Below are 13,820 nucleotides of genomic sequence, written 5' to 3'. Positions count from 1 at the left end.
AGCCCGGCTGGAGGAAGCCGGACTGGACCTCGAAAGTCTGGATGTCAGAGCGCAGGGTTAGGACCGCCCCCGCTTTAAGAAACCAGTCGCATAGCAGCTACCTGGGGTCTCTCCCGGCTAATTCAACAAGCGCAGACTGGGGGATCTGGGCCAGGGTTTAGAGGTGTGCGGAGAAGAATTCATAGGTGACTTCGATGCAGCCGCAGGAGGGGCTAGCAGACTATCAGGGAAACATACATTCAATTACCTCAATTTTTGGTGGCCCAACTCAAAACAACTCCCGCTGGTTGTGGTCAGGAAAAATGCGGAGACAGCCTGGAGGAGGGAGATTGAGGGGAATGTGTGTGTGTGTGTGTGTGTGTGTGTGTGTGTGTGTGTGTGTGACAGAATGAATGAAAATGGGGGGAGACCACAGATTTTTGCACTGGATCCCATCCCTCTTGTCTGTTTCAAGGCATAGTTAGTTTTATCGTTCTCTCCCCAGCTGTCCCATTTCCTTTTCCCCCTTTTGACAGGATTGTTCGTGTCATCATACATGCTGTTATTTCTCCCATCTTAAAAGCAAACAAGCAAACAAAAACCAACCCAATCTTGACCCTGCACCATTTCCCTGCTCCCTTTTACAGCAAAACTGAAAGACTTCCCTGTACTGTCTCCCATTTCTCTCTCCTATTCATTCTCTTGAACTCACTTGAGTCAGGTTTTTACCTCCCCACAATCCTTTTAAGTAACTTTTGTTAAGGTGTCAAGAGCAATGGCCAATTTCCAATTCTCATCTGACTTGAACAATCAGCATATCATTTAACACAGTTGGTCGCTTTCTTCCTCTGATTTCAAACACTTTCTTTACTTGGCTTCCCCTCCTGACTTTTCTCCTACCTCACTGGCTTCTCCTTCTCCCTGTTCTTTGCTGTTTTCTTTTCTCATCGACCTCGGTTGCTGTAATGTCCCAGGGCTCAGTCCTTGACCCTCTTCTTTTTGATGTCTATAATCATCCTCAGATGATCTCAAGTCTCATGATTTTAAATGTCATCTATATGCATTGGTGACTCTCGAATTTTCTCTCCCACCCACACACCTCTGAACCCCAAGATTGTGATGTCTATTTAGATGTGTAACAAACACATTAAATTTAACACGCCCCCAAACACCTGGTGTATCCACCTCAACTTACTGCAAACTTTCTCAAAGCTGTAAATGGCAACCTCATCCTTCCAGTTACTCAAGCCCAAAACCTGGGAGACATTTCTTTCATACTCCAAAGCTAATTCCTTGGCAAATCTGATTGGCTCTACCTTTAAAACAAAACCAGAATCCGGTCCACCACCTCCACTGTCACTATGCAGGTCCAAGCCACAATCGTCTCTTACCTGGGTAAACACAAGAGCCTCTGAGCTGGTATTTCTGTGTCCCCTCTTGCCTTCCTCTAGTCTAGTCTTAATTCATTCTGAAAGTAATCTTTTAAAAAAACAAGATAGTGGGAATGTAAAATAGAACAGCAGGTATGGAAATCAATACAGTGATTTCTCAAAAAATTAAACAGAATTACCATATAATCCAGCAATTCTACTTCTAGGTATATACCTCAAAAAACTGAAAGTAGGAACTCAAATATTTGTACACCCATGTTCGTTATTTGCAGTACCCAAAAGGTTAAAGCTAACCCAAGTGTCCATTGACAGATGAATGGGTAAACAAAATATGGCATATACATACAATGGAATAGTATTCAGCCTTAAAAAGGGAGGAAATACAAACACATGTTACAACATCGATGAACCTTGAAGACATTATGCCAAGTGAAATAAGCCTGTCACCACAGGACAAATATTGGATGAGTCCATTTATATGAGGTACCTAAAGTAGTCAAATTCATAGGGAAAAAAGCAGAATGATGGTTACCAGGGGCTGGGGAGAGGAGGAATTGAGGATTTATTGTTCAGTGAATACAGAGTTTGAATTTGGGCAGATGAAAAAGTTATGGAGATGGATGGTGGTAATGGTTGCACAATAATATGAATTAACTTAATGCCACTGAATTGTACACTTGATAGTAGTTAAAATGGTAAACTTTATGTTATGTATGTTTTACCACACACAATATATATGTAAGTCCCTTCTCTGCTCATGACCCTTCTCTGCTCAAAATTCTCCAGTATCTTATTTCGCTCAGAGGAAAAGCCAATAAGTCCTCATAATCTCATTTAAGACTCTATATAGTTGATTTGACCTCAAAATACTGGCCCCCTGAATCCATCTGCTGTAGCCATTAGCCATTTTGATGTTCCTTGAAAATTCCTGACACTCTCCTCACTCAGGGTCTTTGAACTTGCTGTTCCCTCAGCTTAGAATGCTCTTACCCCAGATATCTATGTGCTTCAAACCTTCACCTCCTTCAAATCTTGGCTCAAATATCAACTTCTTACCCATCTTCAACACATTATTTATAATTACAGCTTGCAACCCCAGCATATCTGTTACTCTTGCCTGGTTATGTTTTTCCTCCACACCACTTATCACCATCTGACATAACTACCATACATTTTACTTTTTTTTTTAATTGCCTCCGCCTGACTAGAAATGTCTATTCTGGTACTTTAACATTTAAAAAAAAAAATCTGTCATCCTCAGGAGAAATGTGAGCTCCATGAAGACATGGATTTTTGTTTGTCTTGTTTACCTGCCTACCCCTAGCATCTAGAACAGAGCCTGGAACATGATAGATGCTTAATATTTATTGAGCAAACAAAGGAATGGAGGTAGGGTGGCCGGTTAGCTCAGTTGGTAAGAGAGTGGTGCTGATAACACCAAGGTTGATGGTTTGATCCCCGCATGGGCCACTGTGAGCTGTGCCCTCCTTAAAATAAATAAATAAATAAATAAATAAATAAATACATAATAAATATAAAGAGAGCAGGGACAAACAGGACTAATTTGTAACAAGCTGGAGTGGTCAAAATAAAAGGGAAAAGAGAAGACGGACATGAGGCTGTAAAGGTCATTAACATCTAGATTCCTGAGAACCTTGGATGCAGGGCTAAAAATTCAAACTTAATCCATGGAAAGACACCAAAGATTTTTGAATAAGGTAATGACTTGTGCTGTGAAGGTGACGTGACCAAGTGACCGTGTGCCACTGTCAATAGGTCTAATGGGGCCACTTATTAAACAGGTGAGCATTTTACACAGTGTACCTCATGTGACCTTCCCAATAGCCCTATGAGATAGGAACTATTCTTAATTTCCATTTTATAGTTGAAGAAGCTGAGATTCAGAGAATGGAGTGACTTTCCCAAAGTAATACACCTAGGAAGTGGCAGAACTACGACTTAAACACATCTTCTATGTCTTAACTTCATCCAGCCTTATATCCTGCCTCCCCACCCAGATAATAAGCTACAGATAGGCAACGACTGTATCTTATCCTTCGCTGTATTCACCTCATCTCACTCCCTCACCCCCAGGCCTAGCAGTGTTTGCCCAAGAGGTCGTCAGTGTGTGTGGACTGAGTGGGACCCTCTGCTTGGATCTCTTTGGTCTTCTCCATCTGTTCACCTCCATACCTTGACCCTTGGCTCTCTTCACTATCATCCAGCGTATCTGGATTCAAATCCCAGCTCAGAGACTTCTCAGTAATGTGGCTTTAGGAAAGTTATCTTCCCCTGGCCATAGTGTCTTCATCATTAAAATGGCGATAGGACTACTGGTTGTTATGAGGATTAAGTAAAATTAGTAAAACACCTAACACATTATATGCCATAAAGTCCTCAATGTGGCAATTATTATTGTCTTAGCCCCTTACCCCTGTCCTCAGAGCTAACACAATGCTAGACACTGGTAGTGTTAATAAGCATCTGTTGAAATAAATAGTATGTTGAAAAGACACTAGATTGGGAGTTAGCAGAGGTAGATTTTAACCCTGGGTTATGGGCATTGGTCATTTTTTTCTCTCTAGAATTGTTTCTTCACCATCCTTGTGATGTCTAAGTTCTCTTTTAGCTCTTAGGCAAAATATGAATGCATAAATTTACCCCATCCCTAATGCTCAAACCCTCTATTGACCCACATCCCCTCTCCTGCACTGCTAAACCCTTTTTAGTAGATGATTCTTGTCCCAGAATCCTCCTGGCTTTGGCTCCCAAGGAGCCCTGACACCCAGTTGCTATGGACTCATTCAGGAAGCTGGCTTCCAGTCTCCAGAAAGGGCTTATGGGAGTGGTCCCAGGATGCCCTTCTGGCTTCTTTGGAGAGACTGGGCTTCTTCCGTGAAAGGCAGCTCGACCCAGGATGATCCTGGGAGGTAAATTTCCCAAAGACCACTCTGGTTCTGCTGTGGAGATTCCAGCATAGACTTGGCATCAGGAGCAGCTACATAATTTGTGGGGCCCAGTGCAAAATGAAAATGCCTAAGTTGGTGGTAGAGGCAGCACAGGGCATGCCTAAAAGCCTGCAGAATGGTTCTAGTTCAGCTGTCTAGAGCTGATTGTTAAAATTTCAAGAATTTTATGAGCTGGTACTGAACACAGCCGTTTTAAAAAAATTATATAAACTTTCAATTACATGAATTGTATAAAAAATAAAGGTAATGAATATCCCCAACTCATCACTATGTAATTATTTTTATGCACTTCACTATCATCTATGCTTTTGAAGTGACTTACATTCATTGTATCTATTTGGTGGAAATACTATATAATGGCTTGCTACTTACTGAACCTCTCTTCCCAACTCTGCGTTCAGTAAGGTCACATTGGTAGTTTAAAATCGATGAAGGTGGGAGTGTTTACATCATCACAATCTACAAACACTGCACATCATGTCCCCACACCTCAGCCATTTGTTAGTTAAATTTTTGCCAGTAGTCCCCTGTTCCTGGCTGTATACTCCTCACATGCTGTGTGATCGTGAGCAAAGTCCTATTCCTTCCAGCCTCCCCTATGTTTATGTATCACTATAATTTACAAAAGGGGGGCATCCTTTGTGTGCTGGTCACTACTGAGTTGTGTAATTCTTTTTTGTTGTTGTTGCATTTTTTAATTAAAGTTTATCGGGCTGACAATTGTTAGTCAAGTTACTAGATTTCAGGTGTACAAATCTGTATTACATCATCTATAAATCCCATTGTGTGTTCACCACCCAGAATCAGTTCTCCTTCCATCACCATATATTTGGTGTTGTGTAATTCTTAGAACCAGGCAGGAGGTGGGTTATTGTGGTCCACAGAGCAAACGATGTTGCCTTGGAACAGCTGATGACTTTGGCGACTGGGGTGGCCGGGTGGCAGGGGTGGCTGTCACCAAGGCTCCCAGAAGGTGGCGCTGTGGATTGGCTCAAGGAAGCAAGCCACATTACCTTTTTTCTGTGCCTTTCTCCACATTGGTTTAAAAAAAAAAATAATAATGCCTCTCCAGCTACCTCCAGCATGGTTGGGTGCAGGGTACAGCCTGCACCCTGGTTGTATCTGAGGGTGGGTAGAAAAAAGATTCTAGCTTTTGCAGAAGGACACAGCAGTGGGAGGTGGGAGGTGAGAACTGGCATTTCCTTCTTACTCTGACAACAGTGAGGGTTATCACAAAAGGGAGACCGGGGTTGGATGCTTTAGGAGGTCAGGAAATAAATACCAACCCCAAATATTCTGCTTTGACATATTTTGAGCTGAAGTCACTTGAAAAACACCAAATTCAGGGAGAGGTTTTCTCTGAACTCCCTTATCTGCTTAACAATAGATCCTCCAAAAAGAACTTCAATTATCATAAATCCCCTTCCATGGAGTTTCATCAACCAGGGAAGATTGACTCTTATCACAGGAAGGAGAATAGACAACACACCCAGGCAAACTTTGTCACAAACTATCCGATCTCTGATCTTCTAAGAGCCCATTCATCTTTCCTAAAAATCATTTACTCTCTCCCCTAAGTGACCTACTTCTCTCCTCCCCTCTCCCTATTAAGATGATATATAAGCTTTCAAATCCCACCACTTTTTTGGATATTTACTTACCCTGTGATGTCCCCAAGCACATAACATTAAAAATAAATATATTTGTATACCTTTCCTCCTGTTAATCTTCTTATTATCCGTTTATTTCATAGACTCAACTATCAAACCTGGAAGCACAGAGCTGGAAAGTTTTTCCTTTTTTACTGTGTGGATGGCCCAAACATTAACTGTCCTATGTACTTCACTTGCTGCCAAACACATATACCCAGTGTTCTAAGTTTAGACTTGCTTCCCACTTAGCAACAAAGCAGTTATCGCTCCTATAATTGAAAACACCCTTACTTCCCAAGGAAGGCACCCCAATGCCCTGATGTTCCTCTTCTAGCTTTCTTGCAATTCCTTCTCAAAACTCCGCAATCTATGACTAAATGGTGAAGTTAATCTCCCTGGACTACCACCTAGAGAAAACAATAGGGGAAAGGGAAAAGAAAGAGAAGGAAAAATATTTAAAGTATTATGTAAATATGTATATTGAGGAAGGAAGTTCAAATAGAGGCTATCATCCTCATCTCTGTAACGGAATCTAAGGCTGATATTGTATTTATGACTTTCCTTCTTTACTATTTATTCCAGGTTCTTCTGCCTTCAGTCAGCAACAGATGGTCAAGTTCTTTGCAAATGGAAGAGATCCAACGCTTCATTCCGGACAGATCTGTGTCCTGGGAGATCCTCTTGTATAGAGCTGCTGTAGTTTTGCAGTAACTTTGACCACACAATTTGTAGTGTAGGAATAGGATCCTTAGCAATACAGTTGAGTCTATCACGAAGCCTCCCTGAACCTTATTTCCCTTTGATAGCCAAAGGTTTTAACCCTAAATAAAACCTTGATTTCTTCTTTTGTTTGTCTATTTGCGGCATGAAGTGTTCAAAATGGTTAAGTGGCCATTTCAACTCCCAGTTCTGTGGGAATATTGTGTCACTTGGCAGAGGCATTGATTCCTTGGACACTAAAAGTTTTTAACATACCTTCCCTCTCTACAGTTATGGGGCCAAGAAGCAAATACTTTTTGAGTGAGTCAAAAAGTTTCATTATGGGCAGCCGGGTGGCTCAGTTGATTAGAATGTGAGCTCTGAAAAACAGGGTTGCTGGTTCGATTCCCACATGGGCCAGTGAGCTGCACCTACGACAACTAGATTGAAGACAACGAGCTGTTACTGACCTTCCAGAGGGGCAGCCGGATGGCTCAGTTGTTTAGAGTGTGGGCTCTCAACAACAAGGTTGCTGGTTCAATTCCTGCATGGGATGATGGGCTGGCCTACTGCAACTAAAGATTGAAAATGGCGACTGGACTTGGAGCTGAGCTACACCCTCCACAACTAGATTGAAGGACAACGACTTGGAGCTGATGGGCCCTGGAGAAACACACTATTCCCCAATAAAATTAAAACAAAAAAAGTTTCATCGTGAGAGGAGGCACTCCTACATTCAGCCCCCTTGGCTTTTGAACTGCGTAGTATCTGGCTGAAAGGAGATATGGCACACTGGTTCCTGTAGATGGCTCTTTATCTCACAAAGCGTTTAACAACTGGTACCTTATCTGGGCCATCAACGGGCCTTTCCACCATTCTAGGAGGCTGACTAATGTAGCTCATGGAAAGACCAGTGAATCCTGTGGGTGTCAGCTCAGTCTCATTTCTTTTTTTCGTGATGTGACCATGTTTCTTCCATGGTCAGAAACAATATTGTACTGGACAACAAGAAGGTGAATTAAGTTCATAGATGGAGGTTCTGGCGGAGGCATGCAAGACAAGGAAAGCAAATCCAAATCTAGAGTATGCACCTCTTCTAGTGAAACAAATTATTGCCTCCATCATAAGTGACCTGGGGTCCTATGTAACCAATCTGTCACCAACTAGTTGGCAGGTTCCCTCAAGGTATGACACCAAATCAGGGATCCAGGACTGGTTGCTGCTGTGGGCAAACTGGGTATCTGCTCACAGAAGTGGTTGCTGGGTTGGCCTTGGTGAGGGGGTTTTCCTTTTCTTCACGCCTATAATCATGGTCTTTTGTCCATGAACCCATTGAATAAGTAGGGGCTTATGGTGAGCATTCATATGGTATGGCATTACCTGCTGTCTCATGATCTAGGACCATTCTAAGACCATCTTTCCCAAACCTCTTTGACATGAATTTCTAATCTTTAAATCTGAGCTGCTCAAATCAGTAGTCACTGCCTGTGAACTGGTATAGATCTTGACCTTGGACCATCTTTCCTTCCAGGCAAAGTAGACAATGAAACATACCGCTTACAGTTCTGCCTGCAGATGTAATTAGTTAAGATGAGGTTGTACTGGAGTAGAGTAAACCTCTAATCCAATATAACTGATGTTCTTATGAAAAGGGGGAAATCTGGACAGAGATACATACAGGGAAAACACCATGTGAACATGAAGATGGCTATCTACAAGCCAAGACAAGAGGCCTAGAATAGATCTTTCATAGCCCTTCTAGGGAACCAACTGGGCCAACACCTTGATTTGGGACTTCTAGCGTTCAGAATTATGACATAGTAAAATTCTGTTATTTGAACCAGTTTGTGGTACTTTGTTACAGCAGCCCTAACAGACTAATAATAGTAAGCTTCCCGAGATAAGTAACCTGGGTTGTCTTGTTCACAGCCATCCCAGAATGTGCCTGTACCATTACTTAACACCTTGTAGAGCTATTTAACTGTTTCACTTTTATAAATGAACCTGAAAACCTTTCAAGAAAAGAGAGTGTTGCGAATGTTCAATCAAACCTGTTGAGTAGATTAACCATTTCACTCATTTCCATATTTTTTGCGGAGAGTGCGGACAAGTAAAATGTGTGCGGTCTGATAAGTCATAGCTCTTCCTCTCCAGGCTGCATTAATATGCACGCCGCATTTTTAGCTTTCGCGACAAAGAGACTAACATTTCGCAGGTCCCTCAAGTGGGATTCAGAAGACCGAACGGAGCGCCAGCCTTTTCCAGCGCCAGTTCTTGCCCCTTTGGGCATCTCGGTACTTGTAGTTTTGTCCACTATATCTTTGCCCTACACACCGGCGCTAAGACCACAATTCCCATCACCACGCGAGCACTGGAACCTTCAGAGCGCATCCTCCGGAGGGGGGCGCGGGCGCTATTGACTAATCTGCGGGCCTAAGGGCCCGCCTTCCTGAGTTCAGGCGCCCCCATGATTGGTCAACTGCCCCGCCTCACACCGGAGAGGGAGACAGGTGAATGAAAGGGGGGCGTGTCGGTGCACGTAGCTTGGTGGAGGCGCGGCTGGAACCCGCTGGAAGGTGAGAGTCGAGAAGTGGGTTCACACTGCCGCTTTCATTGACTTGGGCAGGATTCGGGGCACCAAGGGAGGTCGACCCGGGCGGGGATGCAGCCGGCAGGGAAGCCCCCACTGGGTCGGCCTTCCTCGGACCTCCCGGCCCTGGCGACTCCCGGTACCCTCGCCGCGCGAACCCGCGCTGGATGACCGACCCCCAACCTTCCCTCCAGCGTGGGGAGGGGCGCTGCGGCGGCAGATACCTCTCCTTCTCTGGCATCCGGCGTTTCCCATCGTGGTCCACCCGGGTGGTCGGGGCGTGGGCTCATTCCGATGGTGTTGGGGTTGTGTCTGCCACAGCGATGGTCACTTTGTCCGCGAAGGCCACGGGAGGGGCAAGGCCTCAGTTCCCCACCCTCAGAGACCCAAGACCGAGTCCAGTAACTGGTTCCGGTCGTCTGGCTCCGGACGGGGGAGGATCCCCTTGACTTGCGAGCAATTTAGCAGGTGAATCAAAGATGCAATTGACCCCGAAATTCTTTCTGTGGAAATGGAAACTTCTTCCGTGTCGTTCCCCTCCACTCGGTGCGTTAGGGAAGGGAAGGAACCCTTCTCACTGTGTCCTGGAAGTCTGGGGAGTCAGGTTGGCATAGTGGTTAAGGATGTCAACTCTGGAATCAGACCAATCTCTGTTCCAATCCTAGCTTTGGACGTGTTACCAGTAAATTTGAACCTTCCTTTTCTCCTTTGAAAAAGAAGATGTAATGATCGTATCTACTGCATTGGGTTATTGTGAGGTTAAAGTTAATTAATGTTTGTAAAGTGCTTCGTACAGTGCTTCAGAAGAAGTAGTGCTCAGTAAATGCTAACAATTGATGAGCGGGTTGTCATTTTTCTCAGATGGGTGAACCTGGAAGGAATCTTGTCAGAGTTAGTGGGTGGAATTCAAAGCTGCTTTTGGTGCCAGAATGAAGACAGTCCTATGATCTGGCTAGGTAGGATTCTCTCAGGGGAATGTGGGAGTTTATTGCAGGTGGTAGTGTTGGCAACCCAGAGGACAGGCACTGTACAGTACTAGGTTCGTTTTTCTATTCCTGGCATCTTCCTTGTGTCAGACATTGTATGTAGCCAGAACCTGTGGAGTTGGAACAATGGGAAGGTTGGGAGGATCCCCGCCAGAGTGTGGATAAATGTACTTCTGAGAATAGTATATGTGCCCCAAGAGCTTCTTTCCTGGGAGAGGTGATCCTCAGCATGTCCCAGGGATACAGAGCACCAAAGGCAAGTGGGATTAATATGATAAATATTTTCACGTTATGTGCCAAATGCAGAATTGGGGAAAAGTTTGAAGAAAGTATGTGGATAGACTTGCAAAGTCAGGGAGGATTTGCATGACCCAATAGACCTGACAATATTTGCAGAGAGAAAACCAAAGGAAATGAGTTTTGGGTACTATTACTGGAAAGGAGCATCTTCCAGTGGGAAAAGAAAAAGGAAATACCCTGGGAGGAGGCCCTGTAGAAAAGACCATTATACAAGTTAAGAAGTATTGTGTCTACTTAGATTTTTATCTCCCTGGTTTGCCAACTACTTACCCTTTTACCCCTTTTCCTTTTTTTCCCCTTTGTTTAAAAAGAAAAATAAAAGCAATACAGGCATATAGTGGAACATACTAGCAGTACAGAGGTTGAAAAAGTTAAGTGAAGCTCTCTCCACTCACCTCTTACACCTCATTCCTCTCCTCAAGGGTATCTGCTGTTAACTCTTGCTTGTATAACCTTCCAGAAAAGAAATCATGCATATATCAGGAAAAGCATATACACAGATGGGATCATACTGTACATTTTGTTTTGCATCTTGTCTTTTTTCACTTACTATATCTTAGTGGCCTTTTCATGTGAACACACACAACTCTAGCTCATTAAAAACATGGTTGCCTAGTACTCCACTGTGTGATTGCATTTCATTGATTTAACTTGTTCCCTATTCGTGGCCATTCAGTTGTTTCTACTTTTGCATTAGTACAAAAAACCTGGTGCAATGGAAATTTCTGAAATTATCATTTGATGTATTTTTGAGAATATATCCCAAAGGGTAAACTTTTAGCAGTGAAATTCCTGGGGCATTTAGCTTCATGTGTGTACATTTTAAGTTTTGATAAATATTTCCATATTCCCCTCTAAAGTGGTGTTCCCATCAACAGTGGATATTATCACATTTAAAAATGTGACTTTATCAGTCTGATAGGTTTTCTTTCAGTTCTGAGGAAGAATAGAATGTGGTATTTAAATGTTGCATTTTCCTATATCTTGTTTATCCCTTAATATTTTAATTGCCAAAGGCAGTAGCAGGAATTGATGGGAAGACTTGGTTGAAGCAGTGGGAAGAGGTGAAATGACAGTGAAACCTTAGTCCTGTGAAAGCTTTCAGAATTGATTTATTTGGGAATAATAGAATTTTCCAGATATCTGACAGTTATCTTCCTTTCTGAACCAAAAACATGTAAATTTTAACTACTTTGAATGAAAATTTCCGACATAATTTTCACTTTGAATGAAAATTACGACATAACTTCCTTGAGTTTAAAATAATCTAAAAAGAGAAGAATCTTCCTGATGATTTAGGCCCATCAGTTAACTCCATGGACTATAATTTAGTGATGTCCTTTGGCCATTTTGAATATGTAGGAATGTTTAACACCCTTGGCGAAATGGCCTCTGGCTGATATTTTGAAAAAATTCCTACGTCTATTTTTTTTTATAACTGTTTTACTTTTTCCTACCTGTCAGTTCTCATTTTAAATTTACTTTCTTATAGAAGCTCATCTCTACTTCTCTCCCTAATTGGTTCTCTAGTTTCCAAACTCACTGAATCACTTGTTATACATCTGTATAAAGCAGGTGTAAATTGCCATTTAAGAGGTTGTTGTGGGTCTTTTATGAGTAAAGTCTGTGCAGTTAGTGTATAGGCCTTGGGAAATTTATTTTGCCAGTGGAAGGACCCTTTTCATGGGGAGTGGGTGCCTAGTTCCTGGTTGGGTGAGATGTGCTTCATCTGTATAGAAAGGAAGAGTGCTAAAGAATTGTTAGCCTTGGTTGGCAGCTCTAACTAGGCTTTTCGTGATTTCAGTAGTGGGAGTTGATGTACTTAATTGTAGAAACTTCTCTGAGTTCCATGGGTCAGTAAGTGAAAGGGATATTGATGGATGGCCATGTGGTTTGTGTGATGGGAAAAGATGGAAGAGAGAGCTTGGGGAAGAAAGTAACTCTTGCCTGTATAATGTTCCAGCAAAAAATTGAAGCATGTACCAGCAAAAGCATGTACACAGATGGGATTTTAGCAGAAGGATTTTGAACTTGATTTATACCTATTCTGCTTAGCAGTTAAGAAAAGAGTATTCCTTTGTATTTAACAAAACTCCTTCTCCAAAGCACTCTGTCAGGTGCTGTGAGGGGATATCAAATGAAATAAGACATGGCTCATGCCTTAAATGACTTGTAGTCCACAGACAGAAAAGGGCCAGGACATGGAAGTATGTACAGAGGAGTGATCCAAAGGTAATAGAGTCAATCAGTTAGGAGCCTATCAGTTGCAAGAGATAGGAAACCCATCTCCGATCAGCTAAAGCAAAAAGGGACTTCATTGCCTTCTAGCACAGAAAGAGTTGGGACTCAGATTGTGTCCCCAAGTCTCCAGGCTCCATCTGTTGCTTCTGCCTTAGCTGGGCTGTCTGTCATCTTTGTTAGGGCTGGTTCCCCTGGTGGTGTGGTGACAGCATCCCTCATATGGCACCTGCCCACAGAGCAGAGAGTGCTCTTTTTTAGAACCCTCCAGTAAACATTTCACTGCTTTTCATTGGCTCTGACCAAGCCACATGGCATCTCCGAGCCAATCCCTGTGGTCAGAGAGTAGAGCCTGGGGATGGCACCAGCTAGATGCAAAGCACATTGGCCAAGAATGGGGGGAGGGTGGTTCCACCAAAGCCAAAAAGGGCACTAAAATGAAAAGAGTGGTGAATGTGGGATGGCTAGCCCATGAATCCACCAGTTTCTATGGAGTGATGATAATAGGTGTGAGCTGAGACTGCCCTTGCCAGTCTCTGGGCTCTTATCAGGACACTGTAGACTGATTGCACTGTAATTCTTAGACTTGGGTATTATCTATATTTTGAGTCTTGAAGAAAGTAGAATGTAGTGCATAAGAGCATGAACTCTGGAGCGGAAGTTAACAGACCTCGTTTTGAGTCCTGTCTCTGTATCCTCTCTGAGTCTCAATTTCCTTATCAGAAAAATGGGGACAATATTGGTATTTTATCCTAGGGTTTTTATAAAAATTCATTGAAAGACTCCATGTAAAACACTACAAACTGTGCCCGTAGGCAGTTAGCTCTAATTTTTTTAGTTTGTTTATAAATTAACCCAGTTGGACAACCTCTGATTTTTGTTAGATTCAAAACAGCTCATATCATAAAGACATGATTGAACCAGTGTTTTTAGAAGAATTAAAAAAAATTAAAAAACGAGCATCTTGTTTGTAAGATTGGGATTTGTGAATTAACTTAAAAAAAAAATCTTGGCAG

Source organism: Rhinolophus hipposideros (genome assembly GCF_964194185.1).
Source record: "Rhinolophus hipposideros genome assembly, chromosome: 8".
In the NCBI taxonomy this organism is placed as follows: Eukaryota; Metazoa; Chordata; class Mammalia; order Chiroptera; family Rhinolophidae; genus Rhinolophus; species Rhinolophus hipposideros.
The sequence above is the reverse complement of the archived record's forward strand: the minus strand, read 5'-3'. Positions refer to the sequence as shown.